Here is a 23,336-nt window from a genome sequence, read left to right as displayed (position 1 = left end):
GTTCTGCATGGCACGTTTGAGGGAAAAGAAAAAACGGTTAAAATCGATGTTTTATTTTGACGATCAAGGACAAATAAACACTTCATAAAAAAACTTTGATTTACTAGGGTGTAATTTCACTGGCTATTTAAAATAGCCTAAGTTCCTTTTTTTCAAGACTTGTTTCTGTCTCGACATCATCCTAACTGTACTCTGAACCCACCTGGGAATGTAACTTTCCTGCCGCGGTATTCCAGATCCAGCATATCTCTGTCAACAGACATATAGGGCCTACACAGCTGTGATGGCTATTCTTCCTGTATTGTATCCTCTGTTTGACATGTAGGCTATTATAACTTTGAATTAGGCTACTGGAGGGTGTTTTCTAGTGAGATATATTTGCTTTAGCCTAATCGTTTACTATAGCAACTTTTCATTATTGATGCTGTTTAGAACACCGCCGCGTTAGTTTCGTAGGAATTCTGTAGCAATGTCAAATCTAATTCACGTCAATGTCTCCCAAAAGAAAAGTGACGTCAGCCTCCGAGGCTATGTCTGGGACCTCCACAATGATCCGATATTTATCATATCATTAAACTGGCAGTAACAGCTTCAACTGAAGGTTCCAGGCAGGAGGCAATAAATTGTCAAAAAAATTATTTCGTCAATGCAAATGTACTAATTGTAAGACAAATTGGTATTAAATTCAGAACCGGTTTGCTGACATTTAGCAGATCTGTTAAAAGGGTGCTTTGCAATGCCATGACACAAGTTCATTTAATGTTGACTCAAACGATAGTTTGGTTTGAATTTCGCCACACAATAAAAATGACACATGTATGTAGCAAACACTTCTGACAGTCGTTGTGCATGATTATACATATTAGGGTACTTCAAGTCAAAAGTCATTTAGATCTCAGTCTCATTTCCCCATTCTTGACATCAATGGTGGTTTTTACGTTCTCGCAGAGTCTTTGTAGACTTAATAATCCAACATGACTTCATGTGTCGGCACAAAGAAATACAGCAGCAGGAAGTGCCGGTCCAGATAAGTACCTACAGGCTCCTGCCTGGTCAGAGAGGAATTAAGACAAAGCAAGTAGTCTCAGAGATAAAAAGAAGCAAAAATAGCTCCCTAACCACCTCGAAAAGAGGCGGAATTGTGCCCCAAAGGTCCGCTGCTAAGTGCTCGCACAGGTAGTGAGAAAGCCTCCAAATTATAAGGGTAGGCCTACATCACATCCAGCGAGAGTGCTAGTTCATAGGGGCCACCATTAACTCATTCAGGCCTGCAAGGCATGCAAGTCAACTGCTATACTTGAACGTTTCGAGTTTCTAGAGTGTTCCCTCAACTCTGAGCGATCCATTTCATCTTTCTTTGGGTTTGTCCAAGGCAGCGATGTCACAATGCCATGTGATGTGATAACGTAATGATAACAATTTAGTATCACAAAGTTACAAAAAATCATAGCTTCATAACTGATTGTGCATAATTTCATGTTCTAAAACTAAATAGCTGTCAGGAGCTGTTAAAGACTTGTGTTGTTTCAGGTATGGAATGGTCCTTGACAGACTTACTCCAGAATGTGACGTTATCAAGCCGAATCTCTATTCCCCAGGTTGTCCTGGTGTTACAGGACGCCAGCTGGCAGCTGTTGTTCTGCTTGGCAGACGTTCCATTGGGCTTATGGGCCTGTAGTTGCCAACTGTACATTCAGGAACGAAAAGGATCCGAAGTGATGCAAAAAAGATGATTCATTCTGACCCCTGACCCCTGAGGCACCTGTAAAATGTGTGAAAACTGAGACATGTCGAGTTAGGAGTTAGGTTCACACTATAGTCGCGTTAGGAGTTAGGTTCTATAAGAAACCAGGATAACATAACACGATAAGTGTTGGCCACATTACTATGTCACTATAACACTGTAAAAACATGACTATGAACAACAAACAATAAAAATCACCTTTAATTAGGTCATATAATATATTGCCTTTTAGCAAGGGGTTCATTCCTCAGAGATACATTTATTATGAAATATGTTGAAATACTTTTTGTGGGAATAGTGAAGGGTGCAAGGTAAACAAGAATAAAATTAGAACTAGTGGGCAAACTTATCTCAAATAAATATGAGTGCAGAGTAGCAAGATCACAGCAATCTGATTCTTCAATCAATCACTTACTGTCTGAATCGAACTGTTTTGTACAACTTGTGTTTATGTTTTATACAGCCTTCTTGTAAACAGTTGTATTGAGCTCCTCTATCAGACAATGGTCCTCAAAGACATTTCACTCTAATCTTAATATTTTGAAGTGTGTCATCAATTTGGTCATTTTCCAGCTGAAGGGATATTTTCCTCTGGGCTTTCTCTGGGTTTCCCTTAGTTCTTAGTTGCAGTCCTGTCAGATCGAAGAGTTTGCCTTGGTCTGCTCTGGACACGGTTTTGCTCTCATGACATACTAAGATCAACTCATGATTTGACCGACTTCAGTTTACCGTACATTCTATTAAATTAATAGACTGACTTTCAAGAAGAGAATCAAAATCAAACTGCCAGGTCTCTGTCTCTCTGCCTTTCAGCCTGTCTGTCTGCTTGTCTCCCTGTCAGCCTGTCTGTCTGCCACACCCCAGCTGGATCCTGTCTGTCTGCCACAGCTCAGATTGATCCTTCCAGGCACTGAACAGACAATCAATTCACAAGTCATGTATGTCGGATGAAGGGAGGCAAAAAGCAGAGAATTATGAGATCCCAACAGTCTCCTCTCCCAGCTCAGTCCTGACGGTCCTCACTGGCCAGGCCAGGGACAGGCACACTAATCATTTGCAAAGTTCCTTTAAAAGGAGATTGACTGAATGTACTAGTCAGATCACTCATAAATATTTACTTGATATTAAGCAGCTGTGTTGACTGTTGCTGTTATTGCACATTGATTTCTGATAGACGTTGTCAAATAATTGTTTCATGTGTGGTCAGCACGGCAACATCCATTAAGGCAACGCTTCAAGCCTGACTCCATTGTGCTGGCCACAGGGAATCATTAATGTCATGAAATTGACTGGAGTGTTGCAGTCCAAAAACAGATTTTATATTTTTCGAAGATGGCTGAGATGAGATTGAAGAATTATACTGGACAGTTTGTTCTTCATGTAAATTGAACATATAATTATGACAATTATGATTATTTCTGTAAACTGAATGACCATGTGCCAGTGAATCACGCTGTGTGGAGACAATCCTGGAAGAAACACACACCCATACTGAACACATGAACTGTGTCCTTTGACCTTATTGACAAAATAAAATAGGAAATCTCCTTTATGGAAAGAGTTAATGTTTCCTATGGCAGACACATTTCCGATTCAATTAGTTTTAATGAAGCCGGCGCTCACTGGTTACTCAAGGAGAAAAAAGCAGCACCAATGCGTGATGGAAACAGAGCGCACAGTAAGCAGGGACAGATCATCTGGCGACAGAAGGCAGAGTAAAATATAAAATAAAAATAAAAAAAAGAATATGATCATGAATGAGCAGCATGAGTGGGAAACATAGTTCAAATGAGATAATGAGATAAAGGTGGTTTGTGCGTAGTGCAATAAGTGTCGGATTTGTAATCCAATCCATTTTACTATTTAAATCGATACGAGATACAATGATCTGATGTGTACAGGTTTGTTTGGCAGTGTTTGATGTGACTGAGACAGAAAAAGTATTGTGCTTTGAAAAGAAGACAGATTAGCATTTGTTCATGACCTCCTTTTTAGTGAAAAAAAAAAAACAGAACCACCAACTTGCGCTTGATGTTGTGATGATTAGATGTATGCATGGCTGCAGACCATCCCTTCCCATGATGTCATCATGTGAAATGTCAAAGTGCTCTGAAGCATTGGCTCGCCACCAACCAGAATTTGCCCTGAACCTGTGATACAATGTTTTTCTCATCCTCTTCCTTCTGTGTGAACCACATCCTAAACAGTCATGCATGTGTAACGTGTTGAGGTTTTTGAGGCAGTAGTGTGTGTATGCATGTGTTTATGGCTGTGTTTGTTTGTGAGCATGTGTGTGTGTGTCTTTGTATGGATATGTGTGTGTGTTTGTGTGTGCGTGTGTGTGTTTGTGTGTGTGGTTGTTACAGAGATGTGTAACTGGTGTGTGTTTGTGTGTGTGGTTTTTACAGAGATGTGTAACTGGTGTGTGTGTGTTTGTGTGTGTGGTTGTTACAGAGATGTGTAACTGGTGTGTATTTGTGTGTGTGGTTTTTACAGAGATGTCTAACTGGTGTGTGTTTGTGTGTGTGGTTGTTACAGAGATGTGTAACGGGTGTGTGTTTGTGTGTGTGGTTGTTACAGAGATGTGTAACGGGTGTGTGTCATTCCTGCCCACCGGAGAGAGACTCTTTAGGAAACAAAGAAAAAGGAGTTTGTTGACTTCACCTCTCCCAAACCCTGTTCCTAATGTCCTAGACATCCAACCCCAACCCTAACCTCTCAGTCCTGGTGATGATGAGGGTTGAGGTTGTTCTATAAACAGCAGCCATGGTATTAGTGTGCACGTCTGAACTCAGAGTGTGTGTGACAGTGATCAGTTGTCAGGCAAGCCGGCCGCTGTCTGAAGACAGCGGCTGAAGCGTGCCCCTGAGATATAGCAGCATCTTGGTCAAGTGGCACATCTGAATGCAAGGCCCCATGGCCACATCAAAGAAAACAGAGGAAACATTTTGGCCTGTTTTGACATGACAGTTTTTGAAAGTTCAAGCAGAAAACCAATTATAATGAGCAGCACAAAGCCGGAAGCCCCAGGATGGCATCCACAGACAGCAGAACCAGCCAGGGTGAAAAAACAATAATACCTGCAGTAAGCTGCTGCTCAGATCCACACCTCACCACAGGTCATATAAATACTGTATATTTGCTGTTGAGTTTCCAAGCAGCTGAGTTCGTGTACAAATCAAATCAAGTCAGGATTAGAAAGTAAAAGAGCATGGTTTAATGTAATCTATCCCACAGGAGTCATGGTCCGATTCATCAAACAAAGCTTACAAGCACACTAGCTGTATCTGAGACTGTGGTGTTGCTGCCTCTGGATGGCTGTATCTGAGACTGTGGTGTTGCTGCCTCTGGATGGCTGTATCTGAGACTGTGGTGTTGCTGCCTCTGGATGGCTGTATCTGAGACTGTGGTTTTGCTGCCTCTGGATGGCTGTATCTGAGACTGTGGTTTTGCTGCCTCTGGATGGCTGTATCTGAGACTGTGGTGTTGCTGCCTCTGGATGGCTGTATCTGAGACTGTGGTGTTGCTGCCTCTGGATGGCTGTATCTGAGACTGTGGTGTTGCTGCCTCTGGATGGCTGTATCTGAGACTGTGGTGTTGCTGCCTCTGGATGGCTGTATCTGAGACTGTGGTGTTGCTGCCTCTGGATGGCTGTATCTGAGACTGTGGTGTTGCTGCCTCTGGATGGCTGTATCTGAGACTGTGGTGTTGCTGCCTCTGGATGGCTGTATCTGAGACTGTGGTGTTGCTGCCTCTGGATGGCTGTATCTGAGACTGTGGTGTTGCTGCCTCTGGATGGCTGTATCTGACACTGTGGTGTTGCTGGAGGCAGACATGCCTGAAATGAAATATGAAATATATACATAGATGTTGCATGCGTGAGTGGTTTCCCCTCCTGTAGTTGTGTAAAACCCGACTGGGAGCCTGTGTGTCTGTGTGAGACACACAGAGAGAGAGAGAGAGAGAGAGAGAGAGAGAGTTTCACGCATGCCTTTCTAATGCTTGCATGAGGCGTGAATGTATATAAGGATATGTTTGAAGAGTGAGATTGTTATGCAAACACATCGGTATGATGCATGCTGAGATAGAGGAATGGGCCCCACATGCTCCCCAGGCTCACGTCTCTACTGAGCGCGTGCAGGGTAGAAGCCTTCTTGGCTCCTTTTCCCACAATGCACCACGTCTCTCTTCACAGCTGACCCTCAGAAAGCCCTCTCAGGGTGGGGGCTGGGGGGATGAGGGTGTGGTGTGTTGGGGTGTGTGTGTGTTGGGGTGTGTGTGTGACACACATACACTCCTGACAGAGCAGGCAGCTCTGTCAGGAGCTCCACCACACACTGCTCAAACACACACCTGCTCTACCACACACCTGCTCTACCACACACACTGCTCTACCACACACCTGCTCTACCACACACCTGCTCTACCACACACACTGCTCTACCACACACCTGCTCTACCACACACACTGCTCTACCACACACCTGCTATACCACACACCTGCACCACCACACACCTGCTCTACAGCACCACACACATGCTCTACCACACACACTGCTCTACCACACACCTGCTCTACCACACACACTGCTCTACCACACACCTGCTATACCACACACCTGCACCACCACACACCTGCTCTACAGCACCACACACCTGCTCTACAGCACCACACACACTGCTCTACCACACACCTGCTTTACCACATACCTGCTCTACCACATACCTGCTCTACCACACACCTGCTCTACCACACACTGCTCTACCACACACTGCTCTACCACACACCTGCTCAACTTAAAATTAGTTTATGTCAAAGAAAATGTTTGCGTATTAATGAATATTCAGACATTGCAACATATCAAAAGTCTGAAAGTGATGGGAGATACTGGGAAGGTTCTGAAAAAAATAGGATGAATGTATAAACCCAAATTCCACAGCTTGGTTTTTCATGAGAGAGCTCCCAAAAGGATGATCTCAGAGACATCTACCACCTGGAGAAGGTTCCGGTCAGTTGATCTAGTCAACCCAAAAGCACTGTGGAGATATGGACTAGGGCCAGGAGATATTTCTCCCTACAAGAAGCCTGTAGAGAGAACAGTAGAATCAGTGACCTTCAAACAAGCTCTCCATCCATATAGAGAAGAGAAGACATGCACAATCCATCAAGAATGCACATGAACTTTCCTCTCCAAATGCTTCCCGGTTGAATAACAGTCAGTGGTTCAACTATGAATATTGCATATATAGTATACTCACAGGGCAGGGTGGCATTCGAATGGAGTTTGTGGAAGAGCACCTGAATGTTTCTGTAAAAAAAACAATCTTAACAGCACTGTAGCGTATGTATGCATAAGGGTGTTTGTAAAAATATTTAGTTAAGAATATTTATGTAAATATGCAATTCTTGATAATACAGATTTCATTTTGAAGTAGTTATATTCTGTTGTTTCAGAGTCATGATTTTACAATAAAAGAAAAAAGACCTGCATGTTTTAAAGACGTATTTAACCCTATTGCATTCAAATAAAATTAGTTTTGTATAAAACAATACATCAAAAATTTAATGAAATCAATAAAATGTATTTAGAAATCTGTGCCACGCTAGATGCCAGGAATGACCCTTCCCACAATCCCTTTCTCAGGAATAGAAAGATCCGTGTTAATTTCCAGCCCGTCTTTGATTGGATGAGGTTGCCTGCGCCTGGTGCGACACGGCCAGCACAGGTCAGTGGCTGGATCAGTGAAGCATGAAACAAACAAATAGAAAACAGCACCTTGTGGCACTCGACTTTCAGCGACCAGCGACTGGCTGGTGCCTCTGATGAAGACCTACGTCCCAGAAACTGAGGGAGGGAGGAGAAGTAGGAGTGGAGGGAATGTGAGAGGTTGGAGAGAGGGAAGCGTGAAAGGGAGGGGCAAACATACAGGGGGGGGCAGAAGGGGAGGTGGTAAAAGAAAAAGAGAGGGATTGGGGTGTGAAGTAGTGAAAGGTAAAATGTAGATGAATGGGGGAGAAAGGAAGAGGAGGAATAGAAAAAAAGAGAGATGACATGGAGCAGGGAAGTAAAAGTGGGGAGAGCGGGGGGGAGGGGGGATGGGGAGAGACAGGCCGATCATCCTGTGATAAGATGTGGAAAATATGTCTGATTATCCAAGAGCTGCGGAGCGCCAGACAGACAGTTGGGAGACATCTCAAGACTCAGGAGGGAGGAGGCAAGACAGGAGCCTCTGCCTGCACCTCCACACACTGAGGGGATACATTCAGTTAGGTCCTGTATGGAGCAGAGAGGAAATTCTAATTAAGGGTGGGGGGAATTTTGACACATGTGAAGCAGAGATCAATATTTAGCGCAATAATCAGCTCTTCCTGATGGCTTGACAGTGTCACTGTCTGCACTGTTCACTGCGGCTCCATTAGACGTACTGGGAGACGAGAAGAGAGGAGAGGAGAGGAGAGGGGGGAGGGAGGGAGAGGCAGTGGAGAAAGGAGAGGAGGTAGGAGAGGAGAGAGGGGAGGGGCTAGGAGGTAGGAGAGGAGACATGAGGCTTTGCTCTAACTGCCCTTCTGACTCAGCACCATCATGAATCATAGGAAGAGATGCCTCTCTTGCTCCAGTTTGTCTTGTGTTTTATCTTCATTCATGTTGTTAGAGAGAGGGCCTCTGTCACAGCAGTGGCACATACAGAAGCACACAAGAGGAAAATCACTGTAGAACAGATACACACACACCTAAAACACACCCAACACACACACCTAACACACAAAGACCAAACACAGTGCACACCTAATACACAAGTAAGAACAACATGAGAGTGTGAACACGTCTTCCCAGGTGACTCCAGGGCTGACCAGCAACCCTGGAGCTGCAAACCTTCCCTGCAGGAGGAGGGGGAGGGGAGGGAGGGATTGAGGGAGGGAGGGAGGGAGGGGGAGGGGTGGAGGAGAGGAGGGATGGAGAAGAGGGGGGAGGGGTGGAGGAGAGGAGACGGAAGGGGGAGGCTGGGGGGAGGCTGGGGGAGGCTGGGGGGAGGCTGGGGGGAGGCTGGGGGGGCTGGGGGGAGGCTGGGATGGGCTGGGGGGGGGCTGGGGGGCAGCCCGGGGTGTCCCTGTCTCTCTGTGTCAGCCTTGTCTCTGTTCCTCCATGTCGGTGACACGCGCGTGGGTACTTACCACCCCAAGTTGCTCCAATTAAGGGCCGTCCCACTGCGCTGTCCGCGGCGTCGAGCGTTCGGGGCGGGTGACAAGGAGGGTCCAGGATCTGTCTCTCCTGTGACATAACGAAGGAGTTTAAAAAAGCAGGGGGGGAGTGTGGAGGGTGGGGTGCATGTGGGAGGCAAACAGCCTCATGCTGGGCCTGATAGGTAGATAACAAAGCCTCTGCTTACATGAGTGGCAGAGAGGGAAGGCCTTGAGGATTCTCTAATTACTGGCCACAATCTATCTCAGTCACCGGCCTTCTAATTTGATTTATCAGAATGCATGAAGCCCCTTGGTATAATGCCCTTATTAGACGGCTGGAACTGACGGGGGGGGCAGAGGTCCGGCCGGGGGAGGAGGCAACCTGAGATTTAAGCATCAATTACAGTCAAAGGAAGAATTAATAGTTATTAATCCACACAAACATGACTACACCTCCTCCTCCTGCTCTCTGCCATTTGAAGGAGCGCAGGCACACACACACATGCACACACACACATGCACACACACACACACGCACACACACACACTTGCACACACAGGCACACATGCACACACACACACATGCACACACACGCACACACACACACTTGCACACACACGCACACACACACACACATGCACACACATGCACACACACGCACACAAGCACACACACACACATGCACACACATGCACACAAACACACACACACACAGGCACACACACGCACAACCCTGGGTCACGCACACATGCACACATGCACACACACACATCCCTCGCCCATACACGCGTGTATACTCACTTGCACTTATGAACATGGTCGAACGCACACACACGCACCATGACTCACACATGAACGCTTTCACATATGCACTTGATTACACACACACACACACAAACCAAAGGACAGATAGAGAGACACATGGACGCGGATGCATGGATGCAGACGTGAGCTGAAGGAATCCTGCCCACCCTGGGAAGCACGAGGATGCTATGAAACAAGACAAAAGCCATAAATATCTGTTCCTCTGGGTGGGACTGTTGTTTAGTAGGAGCGTAGATCAAAGGTCTTTAACTCTTTAACTGAATTCTTTGCTGCCAAATTCAATTGCAGTCAGTCTGCTAAGATCCTCAATGTAATATGTGCATTTTGATTCAATTTTACCCTCAAATACATACATATACATATTGTTTATTTGGTTATGGGGGGGGGGGAATCAATACTTGGATCTGTACCTCGTCTTCCTAAATGCATCATGAGATGGCAAAATAGCTCTTTAATTCAATTCAGTAAAGCCACATAGATTCTTAATTCTGTGCTATTAAACATTTGCAACATTTACAATGTCTTTTTTTTACCACTGCTAACTGTTGTGTGCCTTCCTGCAAAGATGAAGCACATTTTATACTGTAAAGAAATTTAATTTAGAAAGGCCAGACTCTTAACAAATTGCAATAAATCAGAGATGCAACTTCACATTGTTACCTGGGTGAGGGGATTCAAGGTAATGTTTTTCCATGGTGCTTCATGAGACTGAAACGAAAACAATGTGTGCAATCGAAGTAAAGAAAATCAAACACAAAAACGTCATAATTTTTGTGATGTCTGAGATTACTTGAAATTCAGATCGACAGATAGACAAGTCACAGTTATGTCCACGCACTAATGTGACAAAGCCAGAGCATGCCAAATTAATTGTAAGATTTGAGTATTGAGGTTGTTGTTGGGCTGCATGTTGCCTGGCTGTGAGGGTGGGCTGTGTGCTGGTAAAGGTCTGCAGCGCGTCTCAGAGCAGAACGCCAGCGTGGGACTGGCTGTCTGTCAGGCACACAGAGGCAGTATTTAGACAGCTAGTCGAGAGCTCTGCTTCTCTGCCAGTTACTTCCTCTTAAACAGCCCTCTCCGCTGAGAGACAGCCCTCCTCTGAGAGACAGAGAGACAGCTCTCCTCTGAAAGACAGCAGAGAGACAGCCCTCCTCTGAGAGACAGCTTTCCTCTGAGAGACAGCAGAGAGACAGCCCTCCTCTGAGAGACAGCAGAGAGACAGCCCTCCTCTGAGACAGCAGAGAGACAGCCCTCCTCTAAGACAGCCCTCCTCTGAGAGACAGAGAGACAGCTCTCCTCAGAGAAAAAGCTCTCCTCTGAGAGACAGCAGAGAGACAGCCCTCCTCTGAGAGACAGCAGAGAGACAGCACTCCTCTGAGAGACAGCCCTCTTCTGAGAGACACCAGAGAAACAGCCCTCCTCTGAGAGACAGCCCTCCTCTGATAGACAGCAGAGAGACAGCCCTCTTCTGAGAGACAGCAGAGAGACAGCTCTCCTCTGAGAGACAGCAGAGAAACAGCCCTCCTCTGAGAGACAGCCCTCCTCTGAAAGACAGAGAAACAGCCCTCCTCTGAGAGACAGCCCTCCTCTGAAAGGCAGAGAGACAGCCCTCCTCTGAGAGACAGCCCTCCTCTGAAAGACAGAGAGACAGCTCTCCTCAGAGAGACAGCAGAGAGACAGCTCTCCTCAGAGAGACAGCAGAGAGACAGCCCCTCCGCCTTCCCCTCCACTCCTCCCACCTCTCCACCACCACAATATCCCACTCTCCTGAGAGGCCTGGCACTTTAAAGGATAATCTGGGTGGAGGTGGAGGAGTGATGGTGTGAAGTTAGGACCAAAAGGTACATTGTGATGAGTCTATCGCCTGCCTCAGCGTAGAGGAGGAGGAGGGGGGGCTTACAGACAGGACATCCATCAGCGTTATCTGAAGGGGCCAACAAGCTCATACAGCATCACATGGCTGACAGGGAAGATGAATCTGACCAGGACGACGCATCACAAACACTCCCAGACCTTCACTCTCACTCAGGACCAGAAGAGGAGGCTGAGGGACGAGAGACAGAGCAGGAGGAATGAGAGGAAGACAGACAGAGAGAAAAGGAGTGGATTGAGAGAGGGAGAGAGAGAGTGTAATGACAGAGAGAGAAATGAGAGAGAGAAACAAAGAGAGGGGGAGATAAGGTAATGAGAGAGGGGGAGAGAAAAGAGAGAGAGAGAAATGAGAGAGAAAGAATCAAGGAGAGGGGGAGACAGGACTGAATAAGAGGAATGTGAGGAGTAGAGATAGCGATCATGCTGGGTGAGGGTCGTGGTATTGTGATGCTGTCCTGTGGAGTGTCTCCGATCATCCTGCTGCCTGCCAGAGTAAAGCTGACACCACTGACAAACAGTCACTCACTTCCACCACGCGTCTGTCTGTCATCCTGCTCAAACAGACACACGCCTCCTCACCTGAATGGACATCCTCAAGTCACTGACAACAGTAGGAAGATGGCCTTTAAAGGGAAGTGGGGGAAAAAACAGAAAAAAATTGCACCTACCAGAATAAGGAGAGACTTATAATTTGCAATAATGGAGGAAATTACAGCAAGAAGTGGATCTGAAAAATCCTTTTAACTGGCAGAAACAGATCCACTGTAGACAGAAGTCTTGTTTACTTGGTAAAATGGCATCAATTAGGAGCGGATGGCAAAATTAGCATATTCTCTTAATGGACTGGCCTTTGTTCTGTGGCGCGCTAGCGGTGATAGTATGAAAGGGACATGTTCGGGGAGACCGAGGAAAGGTCAGGTGTCTCCACTAGTCAGGTGATCATATTTTTCACCAAACAGTCGTGCATTCTGCATGGGTATTGTCATATCACACACAACAGCATTCGTTTTCTTTTAGTTAAATGTTTTGAAGTCATCTTGATAAAAATGCACTAATTCTGACAGTGCATCAGAATACTTAACATGGTGAAACAGAGAGATATAAAGATTTATAAAATATATATATAAATAAGAATTGTTTCAATGAAATATGATTAATTTCTTAAAATTCGAAATCAAGAATTTGACAAATACTTAAATGTAAATACAATGCTTGTTTTTTTTGCACACAAAATCCAAGAATCTAAAGGATCTTTGAAATATTGCCACAAATTCCAAAAATTAAACGGCAATTTAGGGAAGTGATCAATATCCTGTGTGTAGGACTGAGCTTATCAATATGAATGATTTGCAAATTAATTTTCATTACTTAGAGACTCCGTCAACGTGGAAGATAATGAATTCTAGAAAATGATATTTCATCATGAATGCTGCAGTAAGTGTCCCAAGAAGGGGTCGTTTCTCTCACAGCAAGAATCAGGCGAGAGACTGTAAATTCTCCTCTCGTCCTCCTCCTCTCCTCCTCCCCTCTCGTCCTCCGCCCCTCTCCTCCTCCCCCCCTCCTCCCTCACTCCCTCCCCCCTGCTCCCTCCTCCTCTTTCCCTCCCCCCTGCTCCCTCCTCCTCTCCTCCTCTCCTCCCCCCTCTTCTCTCCCTGCCCCCTCCTCCCCCCTGCTTCCACCATCCCAAATTGACTGGTCTTGCACAGTTGCAGCTGAACAAGAAAGGAATTGCTAGTGTCAAGACGCAGTTTACAAATATGACATCTCCTCTGGCATGGCTGGAAATATGAAATATTGATTTATGTGCAGTAAAAGGTCTTATAAAAATGATCACATACACATGAGGGATTAATGCGCAGAAGATCAATAGAAATTTCATTCTTGACGCTAGACTGTCACCTATGGTGAAATGCTAAAATAAAGAAATCAATATTATCTATGAAATGTCAAATTTATTATAATTATGTGGATGAAAGCTGGCCAAGTGTCTCCCAGGGGAGCAGAGGGATAGGTTACTCCTCTGCAGCTTCCCTCCAGGCCATCCTTCTCCTGCTGCCAATTTGAGAGCAATATTGGTGTAAAGGCTTTTCAGACGTTATGTATGGCCATGTTGTAACAAATTCCTTCTGGAATATTTAACTGTGGAGAGACTGACAATGGGTCGAGCTGCAGTTCATAGCCTGCAGGTTGTATGGTTAACAGCTGTTAGCTTTGGCACATGAGGTTCTGCCCCTGGATGGAAACCTGTCCAGCCAGCAGCTGCTGCTGACAGCTCCCAGTCACAGGCCACGCTGACACACATCCCAGCATGCACTGGGATTTAAAGACAACCACAGAGAAGGGGTTGGGTTGGATGAGGTGCCACTCATCTGGTGACTGCAACGTTTGGCTTGTCTTTATTTGATTGTTTTCAAAAGTACACTCAATCTGGATGAAACGGGAGCAACTCACCACAAACAAGTTCCAATGAGACACACCGTGTCTTGCTTCAGTAATAGGATTTCAAGGTTAAGACCCATAATATTTCCCAACTTGTTTTTACTTCTTCTTACTTTTATGTTGACCCACACATTATCCAGGCCTGCTTTCATACTGGCCTGTAGAAATCTTTTGACTTGCTTTTGCATTTAAACTAAGTGGTACTTCTGTCTATTCAGTCATCTAATTAAAATCCTTTGCATGTGTGAGGATCAATTCATGTAATCAATGTTGGATAGTGTCTCGGGCCGTGTAAAGGTCACTGATATGGCGTGGCAAATCATCCCAGCTGGACCACAGACAGGGACATCACTGTTTGGAAGCTGACAACTTTGCAACGTTAGATTATATACGGCGAACAAAACCAATCGAACTGTTATGGTGCCCGATAAAACGTTCTACTTTAAAAATTCTCTTCTTTTTATTTTCCTCGTTCTCAATTTTCTCTTTAGTTGTGTATTTGAGTTGAAGCCTGCAGGTACAGAGGAGTCAGCTGGTGCATGTCTTTAACAACAGCCCGGGCCATTAAACTATGTGATACAGCTGCAAATACCCAATAAAGCCAGCACAATATCATCCCTATTAAATGGTAATCTCTGTGGGTCCAGGAAGTTCCCAGGAAACGACAGAAAACCATAACAACATGTAATCGAGCTGAACACAGGGTTTATGTAATCAAGCTGAACACAGGGTTTATGTAATCAAGCTGAACACAGGGTTTTCCCTTCTGCAGATCTGACCACACCGTTTCTCCACAGTGACATTAGGAGGATGTGTCGTAGGTCCACCCTGCTCTGGAGAACTTCTCAGCCTCGCTGGTGGTCTGCTCCGCACATGCCTCGCTCACAAATGTAGCAGCACACAACATGAAAAAACTAAATGAAAAAAAGTAGGAACCTGTCAATCGAGGCAATTTACCGCCACAGATATTAACAGAGGAAGGGAAACCGAGGGGGGGAAAGAACAAATTGTGTCGTACATTTTTTTTTTACTGTTTAAATCGAATTCATAAGATCACAATTGGAGAGATAGAAGCCAGTTTATTTCTCCTCCTTTCACGGGCTTATGTGCTCTCTGGCAGATGAAAGCTCTGAGGAGAGCGGGTGTTGATGGAGGCTTTGAGGCGGGAGAGGGAGGTAGGGTGGCTCTTGAAGGGGGCCCGGTGGCAGCGATAACTGGGGGGAGGCAGAGAGAGCCCCCCCCACGTCCCACTGAGGAAGGTGCTCCAACTTATCAGAGTCCTCACGCAGGGAATGATTAGCCCTCTGCCGGGCCTGCAGCTCCCAGGGTCACAAGCAGCCCTGGATGAAAGGCAGAGCTCAAGTCCACTATCCTGCCTACAATCATCCATTAGCACTCAGACAGAGAAGCCCGTCTCTCTCCCTCTCTCCTCAGACAGAGAAGCCTGTCTCTCTCCCTCTCTCCTCAGACAGAGAAGCCTGTCTCTCTCCCTCTCTCCTCAGACAGAGAAGCCTGTCTCTCTCCCTCTCTCCTCAGACAGAGAAGCCCGTCTCTCTCCCTCTCTCCTCAGACAGAGAAGCCTGTCTCTCTCCCTCTCTCCTCAGACAGAGAAGCCTGTCTCTCTCCCTCTCTCCTCAGACAGAGAAGCCTGTCTCTCTCCCTCTCTCCTCAGACAGAGAAGCCTGTCTCTCTCCCTCTCTCCTCAGACAGAGAAGCCTGTCTCTCTCCCTCTCTCCTCAGACAGAGAAGCCTGTCTCTCTCCCTCTCTCCTCAGACAGAGAAGCCCGTCTCTCTCCCTCTCTCCTCAGACAGAGAAGCCCGTCTCTCTCCCTCTCTCCTCAGACAGAGAAGCCTGTCTCTCTCCCTCTCTCCTCAGACAGAAAAGCCTGTCTCTCTCCTCAGACAGAAAAGCCTGTCTCTCTCCTCAGACAGAAAAGCCTGTCTCTCTCCTCAGACAGAAAAGCCTGTCTCTCTCCTCAGACAGAGAAGCCCGTCTCTCTCCCTCTCTCCTCAGAAAGAGAAGCCTGTCTCTCTCCCTCTCTCCTCAGACAGAGAAGCCTGTCTCTCTCCCTCTCTCCTCAGAAAGAGAAGCCTGTCTCTCTCCCTCTCTCCTCAGACAGAGAAGCCTGTCTCTCTCCCTCTCTCCTCAGACAGAGAAGCCTGTCTCTCTCCTCAGACAGAGAAGCCTGTCTCTCTCCCTCTCTCCTCAGACAGAGAAGCCCGTCTCTCTCCCTCTCTCCTCAGAAAGAGAAGCCTGTCTCTCTCCCTCTCTCCTCAGACAGAGAAGCCTGTCTCTCTCCTCAGACAGAGAAGCCTGTCTCTCTCCCTCTCTCCTCAGACAGAGAAGCCTGTCTCTCTCCTCAGACAGAGAAGCCTGTCTCTCTCCCTCTCTCCTCAGACAGAGAAGCCTGTCTCTCTCCCTCTCTCCTCAGACAGAGAAGCCTGTCTCTCTCCCTCTCTCCTCAGACAGAAAAGCCTGTCTCTCTCCTCAGACAGAAAAGCCTGTCTCTCTCCTCAGACAGAGAAGCCTGTCTCTCTCCTCAGACAGAGAAGCCTGTCTCTCTCCCTCTCTCCTCAGAAAGAGAAGCCTGTCTCTCTCCCTCTCTCCTCAGACCGAGAAGCCTGTCTCTTTCCCTCTCTCCTCAGACAGAGAAGCCTGTCTCTCTCCCTCTCTCCTCAGACAGAGAAGCCTGTCTCTCTCCTCAGACAGAGAAGCCTGTCTCTCTCCCTCTCTCCTCAGACAGAAAAGCCTGTCTCTCTCCTCAGACAGAGAAGCCTGTCTCTCTCCTCAGACAGAGAAGCCTGTCTCTCTCCCTCTCTCCTCAGACAGAGAAGCCCGTCTCTCTCCCTCTCTCCTCAGACAGAGAAGCCTGTCTCTCTCCCTCTCTCCTCAGACAGAGAAGCCTGTCTCTCTCCCTCTCTCCTCAGACAGAGAAGCCTGTCTCTCTCCCTCTCTCCTCAGACAGAGAAGCCTGTCTCTCTCCTCAGACAGAGAAGCCTGTCTCTCTCCCTCTCTCCTCAGACAGAGAAGCCTGTCTCTCTCCCTCTCTCCTCAGACAGAGAAGCCTGTCTCTCTCCCTCTCTCCTCAGACAGAGAAGCCTGTCTCTCTCCCTCTCTCCTCAGACAGAGAAGCCTGTCTCTCTCCCTCTCTCCTCAGACAGAGAAGCCTGTCTCTCTCCCTCTCTCCTCAGACAGAGAAGCCTGTCTCTCTCCTCAGACAGAGAAGCCTGTCTCTCTCCCTCTCTCCTCAGACAGAGAAGCCTGTCTCTCTCTCTCCCTCTCTCCTCAGACAGAGAAGCCTGTCTCTCTCTCTCCCTCTCTCCTCAGACAGAGAAGCCTGTCTCTCTCCCTCTCTCCTCAGACAGAGAAGCCTGTCTCTCTCCCTCTCTCCTCAGACAGAGAAGCCTGTCTCTCTCCCTCTCTCCTCAGACAGAGAAGCCGGTCTTTCCACCTCTCTCTCTCCCCCTCTCTCCCTCTCCACCCCCCCTCACCAACCCCCCCTCACACACACCCACCCCAGACACACATAAACACACTACCGCCCCCCAGATACACACACACATACCCCCCCACACCCAACACACACACACCCACACACACTATTCCCAACACCCCCCCACACACCCAACACACACATACACACACACTCTATTCCTGCTACCAGACAGGAAGTACAAGGGTGGTAGGAGGGCTCGCAGCATCTGTCTGAACATCCAGATATTATTTATTCATTCCAGTTTGTTTAAGGACCGTCCTTCTCGCGGCCAGCATCATGCAAAGTGTTGAGTCTGTTTACACTATTGATGCTATGGCAATCCAGTCCCGCCTGAATACGCATGGAGAAACAGGCCAAAAACAAACAAGCATTCTGCAAACATCCCTCACAAATACAAAGGGAAACCACAACGTTGATGTAATGGAATATGTAGGTGAGGTCAGTTACAGGGAATTGCTTCATCAACACGTTGGGTTGTGATTAACACATTCTGGAAAACACAACACAGTTTGCGTTTCACTGTACAATATCAGGTCTCTATCTATCTATCTCCTCCTCTCTCCAGCTCAGCCCTAGTCTCTTTCCTCCTCTCTCCAGCTCAGCCCTAGTCTCTTTCCTCCTCTCTCCAGCTCAGCCCTAGTCTCTTTCCTCCTCTCTCCAGCTCAGCCCTAGTCTCTTTCCTCCTCTCTCCAGCTCAGGAGTCCAGGAGTCCAGTCTGCAGGTCCAGTTGGAGGATCTACATTTCCTGTAATGTTGCACTCTGTATGCATCCCCCAGACACACTGGTGTTATTAGTTCCTGGACGGCCCGTTCAAGTACGGCTGACCAGGCTAACCCTGTGCCCTCCAGCGCCACAACCCTGCAGATGAAGGTCAGCGCTGCACCGGCCAGCTCTCAGTCTGCTCCTGCTAATGCAGGGCACAGATAGGGAAACAGCAATGCAATTGTTTGTGGCACCTCTGATGAATGGAGTGTAAAAATTTCCCCCAATGCTCCTGTGCAAAGGTCAGAGAAGGGGTCTGTACAATACAGCGAAACAACGCCTGACACCAGAAAAGGGCCATTTCACTGACCAATCTATCTGATATGGAGAAGCTGCTCTGGGATGAGCAGATCTGACTGGGGGGCTCTGTGTGTGTGTGTGTGTGTGTGTGTGCGTGTGTATGTACGTGTGTGTGTGTGTGTGTGTGTGTGTGTGCGTGTGTATGTACGTGTGTGTGTGTGTGTCTGTGTATGTGTGTGTGTGTGTCTGTGTATGTATGTGTGTGTGTGTGTGTGTGTGTGTGTGCGTGTGTATGTACGTGTGTGTGTGTGTGTGTGTCTGTGTATGTGTGTGTGTGTGTGTCTGTGTATGTGTGTGTGTGTCTGTGTATGTATAAGACAGTGGAGATGGTTGTGGACTTCAGGAGGAACACAGCCCCACTCACCCCCATCACCCTGTGTGACTCCCCAGTCAACACTGTGGAGTCCTTCCGCTTCCTGGGCACTATCCTCTCCCAGGACCTCAAGTGGGAACTGAACATCAGCTCCCTCATCAAGAAAGCACAACAGAGGATGTACTTCCTTCGGCAGCTGAAGAAGTTCAACCTGCCAAAGACAATGATGGTGCACTTCTACTCAGCCATCATTGAGTCCATCCTCACCTCCTCCATCACCGTCTGGTACGCTGCTGCCACTGCCAAGGACAAGAGCAGACTGCAGCGTATCATCCGTACTGCTGAGAAGGTGATTGGCTGCAATCTGCCTACCCTCGAGGACCTGCACACCTCGAGGACCCTGAGGCGAGCGAGGAAGATTGTGGCCGACTCCTCCCACCCTGGACACTCCCTGTTTCAGTCACTCCCCTCCGGCAGAAGGCTGCGGTCTATCAGGACCAATACCTCACGCCACAAAAACAGTTTCTTCCCTTCCGCTGTTGGCCTCTTCAACAAGGCCAAGGGACCACACTGACTCAAATGACTTATTGCTTAAAACACACTGCTTTTGCACTGCACCACAACATGGTATCTTGTACATTTGTATTTTTTGTAATATTTGTATTTTTGTATTTTTATATTGTAATTTACGGCAACTTATATTTATCCCACTTAGTACTGCTAGTTTATGTACCCTTAGTATAGTTAGTCCACATATTTAAATTTTAGGTATATGTTTATTGTATGCACCTTCCTGCCAAAGCAAATTCCTTGTCTGTGCAAACTTTCATGGCGAATAAATCCCTTTCTGATTCTGATTCTGATTCTGGGGGTATGTGTGTGTGTGTGTGTGTGTGTGTGTGTAGTGGAGAGAGAGAGAGAGAGGGAAGACTGACAGGCAGGTAGACAGACAGACAGGCAGGCAGACAGACAGACAGACAGGTAGACAGACAGACAGACAGACAAGCAGGCAGGTAGATTGACAGGCAGACAGACAGGCAGGTAGACAGACAGACAGGCAGGCAGGCAGGCAGGCAGGCAGGCAGGCAGGTAGATTGACAGGCAGGCAGGCAGACAAAAAGGCAGGTAGACAAGGCAAACCAGGTTGACAGAGATACAAACTGGAGTGGTTAAATAATGAGTACTGACGGTAGAGCGATGTAAGTATTTTACAAGCATCCATTACAGCACAGGAAACAGCATCTTAGTAAAGCTTGGTTATATTTCAGAAGCATAAACAACCACAGGTAGTGAAGCCCAACAGATCCCACAGAAGACCAGCAGCACTTCAGGGAACCAGGTCCTGTTTTACTGTAACATGGAGGCAGAATCAGTGCTGGGCAGCAAGAGGACGTGTTGTTGAAGTGATTCAGAGCATCTTGTCTTGTCCTCCTCACACGGTTTCAATGAATTATGTATCGGTCGTGATTTATGGTGCTCCATGTTCTACTCTGTTCCTCCTCCTCGTCTAGGATGGAACATGGATTTTCCACAGGGAGCCAAGTGGGAATACCAAAATTGCTCAATTTAAGGAAGTAATTAAAACCGTCCGCAATCAATATTTATCTTCAGAGAGGAACCCTGGTGGGGCTTTAAGCTGGGCTTTCCTCTGGGCCTCCCCCCCTCCCCTCCCTCCCTTTCTCTCTCTCTCTCCCCCCCCCCCCCCCCCCCTCTCTCTCTCTCTCTCTCTCTCCACCTCTCTCTCTCTCCCTCCCTCCCCTTCTTCCCCCCCTCACTCTCTCTCTCCCCCCCTCTCTCTCTCCACCTATCTCTCTCTCTCCCTCCCCCCTTTCTCCCCTCTCTCTCTCTCTCTTTCCACCTGTCTCTCTCCACCTCACTCTCTCTCTCTCTCTCTCTCTCTCTCTCTCTCTCTCTCTCTCTCTCTCTCTCTCTCTCTCTCTCTCTCTCTCCCTCCCCCTCTTTCTCCCCCCCTCACTCTCTCTCTCCCCCCTTCTCTCCCCCCCTCGCTCTCCTTTCCTCCTTCTCTCTCGCCCATGTCTCTCTCTCTCCCTTCCAGTCCCCTGAGAGCTGTCTGGGAGCTCCTTAAAGAGGTGATCCAGGAGCTGGGAGCTGAGAGCCACCGGCTCTGGACTGACACGTGGTGAGAACTGTCATCACAATCACTAATAAGACCCAATCAATGACGGGGAACACTAGAACAGCTAAAGCAGCCTTCTGTGTACTTGATCACAGAAGCTAATAAATGACGCTGTAAGCTGTAAGTCTCTGATCCTTTTGTTGGTTAGTGAGGGAGTGTGTTTGTCAAGGGAACGTTTGGCATTCACTCAACAACAGCTAATAAAACTAAGAACTGCACCGACAGAACAGGGAAGGAGAACATTTGTGTTTAGATCAAACCGTGATCATTCCTAAATAATCAGAAGTTGCGTTTTTGAACGTGTTCCCACTTTGACATCTCTCACCCAGGTAATTAGTGTGACATTATCCCATCACCCTCACTGTGCAGACTGTAGCGATGTCTGGGTCTGCTCTGTATTCCTCTGCTGCTCTCTGATCACATAACATTACATGGATAAACATGACACAGATCTCGCATGAATCATTACCTTGGAAAGACCCTCAACTATTTTATTTTATTTTCATGCTAATGATTCAATTAATTTAATGTCAAATAAGAGAGCATGTCATTTATGGCACAGTCACGCTTAAACACTTTCAACTTAGTAGGAAAGACAGAAAGCAAACCAACTGAGACTTTAAAAGCCTTTAACCTGACCAGGATAACTGGTGACAACGTTCAATTACCCAGCAGATTACCTTTTGTAAAGCAGTGGTTTAATATATATTAAATACTTATATTTTGATAGGCAGTGCTTCAACTCAATCCAAACCTTTCAGTGTTTCTGCTCTGTAGTTTCACTACTGTGAGGTGGTCATGTAAAACAGAACGGTAGCATGGTCACAGGGTTAGATTGTCTTTGGAGACCTCCTGCCCGGGGCAGAAATCCTGTCTCTGTCATTCTATATCATCAATTTTAATTATCCTCACAAGTGCTCCTTCAGCCTCAGGCAGAGGAAGGACAGGCAGAATCTGGGAGAAATTCCTTTAATCTCTTTGGGACCTGAAGTGTAAGCTGCCCATGTCCTCTGTCTGTCACAACAACCCCCCCCCCCCTCACACACACACGCATCAATGCATACACACACATGCCATGCTAGCCCTACACTCACGGTGCACACAATTACACACACACACACACACGCATTAACACAAAAACAAGCAGACACACAAACAAACATCCTTACCAGCTCCTCTTACTGTAAAGCATAAATTCAATTTTCAAATTCAATTTTTTTTTTTTTTGCATTTGATGTGAAAACCGGAAAGTTACAAATGCCCCCCCCCCTCAGTAATTTCCCAGTTGCAATGCTACATAAGTCAGATAATAGCGTGCGCCTCCTCTTAGTTTCCATGGCCCTGATTGTTAGTCCAACACTAGTTCTGGCTGCCCACCAGGAGTCCACCAGGGGTCAATACGCAAAGGTCACACACCTCCCTAGCAATCCCCTGCTGTAATTGACCACTCTGGACATTTAGTGGTCATTATGACATCCCCTGTCTCTTCTGTCCTCAATGTAGAGGCAGGGGTCCCACGCTAAACCCCCCTTTACCTTATCCTTACCCCCCCCACACACACACACACACACGCACACTTTCTTTGTACCCGCCAACACAGAAGAAGCACAAGTGAAGGGACACGGAGGGAGGGGAGGGGGAGGGAGGTGGGGGGGGCCTTCTGTGCTACTTCTGTCATGCAGATGTTTGTCCAGAAGATCTTCCTGCCAGAAGGATGTTCCTACCAGAAGGATGTTCCTGACAGAAGATCTTCCTGACAGAAGGATGTTCCTGCCAGAAGGATGTTTCTGTCCAGACTAGCATGGTCTTCAGCGTCTTCATTGTCCAGCTCTATCAGGGAGCGAATCAGATACTCTGGCATCACAACAAAATATTTAGATTGTTGAGGACTAATGGCGATAAAACATTTGCTGACAAGGTGGAAACTCATGTATTCTTCTATTGTTATTGTCATTGCTGTAATAATGAGTCTAGTTGCTTTATAGGGTCAGAGTTCAGGTTATGATATAATATAGTTCACCTGCCTCCGACAGGGTTTTATCCTGAATGAAAACTCCACCACTTGTATTTCTTTACTCTCCCCTTTCTTTACTCTCCCCTTTCTTTCTCTCCTGTTTTCTCTCTCTCTCTCTCTCTCTCTCTCTCTCTCTCTCTCTCTCTCTCTCTCTCTCTCTCTCTCTCTCTCTCTCTCTCTCTCTCTCAAAAAATTGATTCAGGAATTTAGGAAACATTTAAAGTATTGTAAGATCATTCAGAATGATA

The sequence above is a fragment of the Osmerus mordax genome, chromosome 2 (assembly GCF_038355195.1).
Source record: "Osmerus mordax isolate fOsmMor3 chromosome 2, fOsmMor3.pri, whole genome shotgun sequence".
NCBI lineage: Eukaryota > Metazoa > Chordata > Actinopteri > Osmeriformes > Osmeridae > Osmerus > Osmerus mordax.
Note: the sequence above shows the minus strand (reverse complement) of the source record.